At 40.7% G+C, this 4829-nt stretch overlaps 2 pseudogenes; both read left to right on the forward strand.

The window, feature by feature from the left end:
- Nucleotides 1–344: 344 nt before the first annotated feature.
- Nucleotides 345–1313, forward strand: LOC118854880 (annotated as a pseudogene).
- A 462-nt stretch (nucleotides 1314–1775) lies between these two features.
- Nucleotides 1776–4420, forward strand: LOC118854881 (annotated as a pseudogene).
- The last annotated feature ends 409 nt before the right edge of the window (nucleotides 4421–4829 follow it).

The following is a 4829-nucleotide window of genomic DNA, read 5'->3' on the forward strand; positions in this document are numbered from 1 at the left end:
TGTACAATAATCAACTGTGAATACACAATACAAAGATCCAAGACAATTCTGAAGGACTTATGATGAAAATCGCTACCCACCTCCAGAGAAAGAACTGATGGAGTCTGAATGTGGATAGAAGCATACTTTTTTTTATTTTATTTTCCCACGGTTTTTTGTCTTTATTTTCTTTCATAACATGACTAATATGGAAATATACTTTGCATGACTGTACATGTATAATCTACATAAAATTGTTTACCATATCAGGGCAGGGCGAGGGAGGGAGAGAATTTGGAACTCAATTTTTTTAATGTTAAAAATGTTTCTTACATGTAAACAGAAAATTTTTTTTTTGAAAAAGGATGGCATGGCTTTTTGGTCCAAGCTGTAGCAAGGGGCTGTGTCTTTCTCCATCTCCAACACCTTGCCCCTCTGTAACCATAATGGAACAGTCCATCTCCTTCGTCAAGGCCTTCCTGGCTGGTAGCATCAATACTGCTGTCTCTAAGACCATGGTGGCTGCCCTTGAGAGTGTTAAGGTACTGTTGCAGGTGTAGCAAGCAAGTAATCAAATTGCTGCAGAGAAGCAGTACAAAAGTGTAATAGATTGTATAGTCCAAATTTCAAAGGAACAAGGGATGTTTTCCTTCGGGCAGGATAACGCAACAAATGTCATCAGATATTTCCCCACCCAGGCCCTTAACTCTGCCTTTAAGGATGAGTATGAGCAGGTGTTTTGGGGAGCAGTGGACAAGCACACACAATTTTGGAGGTATTTTGCTGGCAGTCTTGCCTCTGGTGGTATAGCCGGAGCCACTTCTCTCTGCTTTTGTTTACCCCTTGGGTTTTGTCAGAATCCTCTCACCAGGTGATGTTGGGAAATCTGGCACTGGGGGAGAATCCAAAGGCCCAGGAGGCTGCCTTGTGAAAATCATGGGGTCTGATGGAGTTCATGACTTGTATCAAGGTTTCAAGGTCTCCATGCAGGGCATCATTAACTAAAGAGCGGGTGACTTTGGAATCCATGATATAGCTAAAGGTATGCTCCCAGACCTGAAGAACACCAATACTGTGGTAAGTTGGATGATTACACAAACAGCGACTGCTGGAGCAGGTGTGGTCTCCTATCCTTTTGATACAGTAAGGTGGCGAATGATGATGCAGTCTAGGCATGAAGGAGCTGATGGTACACTGGGACAACTGACTGCTAGAAGATTGCTAAAGATGAGGGTGGCAAAGCTTTCTTCAAGGATGTCTGGTCCAATGTTCTTAGAGGCATGGGTAGACCTTTTGTGCTTGTCTTCTATGATAAACTAAAGAAAGTAATCTAAATACGTAGTAACTAAAAATGTGAATATAGATTATGTAGATTAATTAACCTAGTGTTTTGGACCACTGACCTTCAAGAAATTCCTGTTGTCTTTTCACCCAGACCAGATCATGTTTGTAGAAGAACCAGGAAAAGCTCTAAGGAAAAGGGATTCATTTATTGTGATTCATTGTTCAGAGTGGAACTGATGATGATTCAGTATATTGATTCTATTGGTGGAAATAACAGTTAACAGTGGGTCCAAGGAGGCGGATCAAATTAGATTATCTAGTTTAAATGCTCTTCTGTAGGACAATAAATTAGTGTTTAAGTATTTATTTAAAAAAACTGTCTCCCATTTGTACTTAAACACTAAATACACTATTCTACACAACTGACTATTTGGCAGTTATGATGACCTGTGATGGGCGTTCTGCTATAAAACAATAAATATCCAGAAGACTAAGAAAAAAAAAAGGACAGCATGACTTTCAATGTACGTCAGTTGTATGAAAAAGAAAAAAGTTTAGTTGTCTCTAGTTCCCTTCAAAGCTCAACTCAAGTACCACATTTTCTCCATTATTTTTTTCTTAATCTCCCCAGCCTAGCGATCCCTCCCAAAATATTACTCATGTTAATTCACATCTTTTTTCACAGAATGCAGACTTGTTGAGGACGACAGCTGTCATTTTGGTTTTGTATCCCCAGGACATAACATAGCACCTGACATACAGGTCCTCAACAAATCCTTATTGACTGATTCACATATCCAAGTGTGATAGAATTTGGCAAGACATCAAACTACTCACTTTTGGTGATTTACATAAGCAAGAAAGATACCATCAGAAGGAACTTAGAAGCATTGATCTGCTTACCTTCCAAGGTTGTAAAGGAGGGCATTTGGTACATGACTGCGTGGGACACAGATGAGGTCTGGCCATTCTGTGCTAGGTCAGAGAATAGAATAGAATAAGCAAGTTGCAGTGGTCATAGAAGGGTGATTCAACAGGCAGAAGCAGCCTTTCACCTATAAAGTTTCCGAAGTGAAGGTTTGGATCCATATGGAGGCTGAATACAGGAAAGAAGTAGCAAGGTCCCATCCTTCAAGAAGTTCACATGTACCTCTCTCACCCACCACCCCCAGTCTGGATTGTCTGAAGCACACTTCCACAAACCAGTAGACTTGGGTGGGAAAAATGTTAAGACAGTTACAACTGCTCCTGGCTCATATGTGACCAAAGTTTCCAATTTAGACTGAGAAAACGTACTAGACATACAAAACATGGAACCCAGAGGGGCACTCAGGAGACCAGCAAACCCATCAACTCACCAAAAATATTGCCAATGCAGTTAACTGTAGGTGGATACTACTGAGCTCATAGCTTAACGATATTCATTGCTAAGCTTTTTAGAGTAGCTGGTCCCATAGAAACACCTCTGTAAATGGAGTGTTGAGGGTTAGCATACACTGGAGTTACCTAAAGCCAGCAGAGGGCACCAGAGTTACACAAATTAACACTAAAATGTTAAGGTTTCCACTTACAGTGATGCTTTCTGGGATTAAATAACTCTATGTATTCCTTGAGTTGTTAACATAGTTTCTTCTTTCAGATACCTTGTGAATTGATCCCTTCATGGTCTTGATTATTTCCCACAGGGAGGAATTTCTGTGTATATACTTCGTCTAATCTAGTGGCTTTCCTATTCTATTCATTGTCATTTCAGAAGCATATTTAAGGCTACTGTTTTGAGTCCAAGACTGTTGATGCCACTTTCCTTATGGGCAAGAGAAGCAAAGTCCAATCTTTTCCCCTCTCATCATAGGTTCCTTCCATCTTCATGCTAAAATTTTCTCCTGATTCATTTATATGGATCTCTAAGCTGTTTAGATTTATTTCACCCTTCACTGCTTATGTTTTGAGGTGCTATTCATCGTCTAACTTAACATTCTCATCTTGTGTTGCCCTTAGCTACTCCTCTTCTTGACAAGCCAGTCAAGTGTTGTGATCATCCCTATTAGTCAATGCATAAGACACTCACCCAAGGTGTTCACCACTGTCATGGAGTCTATCCAGAACTGAGTCCCCAGTCAAAAGAGATTCTCTAGAGATGAGATTCAGAAATTGTAGCTTTTTTTTTCTTAATCCCAAATCAATGAGCATTTAGTAAACACTTTAATTCATCTGATACTGTCCTAGACACTTGATATGCAAAGAAAGAAATGAAAACAGGTTCTTCACTCAAAAGAGTTACATACAAAGCTAGTGAGTGTCAGAACTTGGATAGAGATCCAGTTCTTTTGACTTCTGTTCCATTACTGTTGTGTTTGTTAGCAATATAACAAGAATGAACTCTGCTCCATTCCGAACTATCACTGTGCGTGACACAATGTCAGACCTCCTCAAGATTAGGAATGGTGCTTCTGCCCTGGAGATCTCTTACAATGGAGAACCTCAGTCCTGGTTTCAAAGGCAGATCAGGGGCTCACAGTATCGACCCATCCTCAGGGATCATATCTACAAGGATATGAGTGCTTTGCTAGCTGGCCGAATGAGACACATTCCCCTCACCCCAGGATCAGACTGGTGTGACCTACCCAACATTGAAGTCCGTCTTTCAGACAGCACTACGATCAGGAAATTGCGATACACTCATCATGAGAAGAAGAATGGACGTAGCAACACTGGAGCTCTCAGAGGTGTCTGCTCCTGTGCAGAAGGTTAACCATGTGATCCTGCAGATAGACAGTTCAACACCTTGATTCCATGGTGCCTGCCCCACACTGGGAACAGGCACAACCACTGGGCTGGGCTCTATGGAAGGTTGAAATGGGATGGCTTCTTCAGCACTACAGTTACTAATCCTGAACCCATGGGCAAGCACGGTCGAGTACTTCACCCAGAACAGCACCGAGTAGTGAGCTTGCGGGAATGTGCCCGGTCACAAGGATTCCCAGATACCTACAGATTGTTTGGCAACATCCTAGATAAACACAGACAGGTGGGTAATGCAGTGCCTCCACCCCTTGCCAAAGCCATAGGCCTGAAGATCAAGCTCTGTGTGTTGGCCAAACTGAAAGTGAATGCCACAGAAAAAATTAAAAAAGAAAACTTAGAGTCCACAGATTAGCCTTTGGGTCTCCCATCGTCCTCCTTTCTGGCACCAGGATCTCCAACATGCACTGACTTGTTTTTTTGAACATGCTGGAATCTGTTTTTGTTCAGTTGTCCTTATGAACAGTGTTTGTCTCCTTGGCTGACATTGAGCTGTTTTGTGATGTTCAGATTATCAACTAATAATCATTTAGTGATCAAACTGTGTGGTGCCCTTTGTGAATTCTGGATTTTTAAATCTGTTTTTATTATGCATTGTATTAATAATCTATCACTTTATGCAAGTGGAAATTAATACTTTATGTAGTTTTTATATGTTGTAATATTTCTGCAAATAAATCTCTCCTATAAATTATCCCGTAAAAAAAATGAGTGGGCCAAAGAACAAATCATAGAAACAATTAATAACTTTATTCAAGAGAATG

The sequence above is a fragment of the Trichosurus vulpecula genome, chromosome 6 (assembly GCF_011100635.1).
Source record: "Trichosurus vulpecula isolate mTriVul1 chromosome 6, mTriVul1.pri, whole genome shotgun sequence".
Lineage (NCBI taxonomy): Eukaryota > Metazoa > Chordata > Mammalia > Diprotodontia > Phalangeridae > Trichosurus > Trichosurus vulpecula.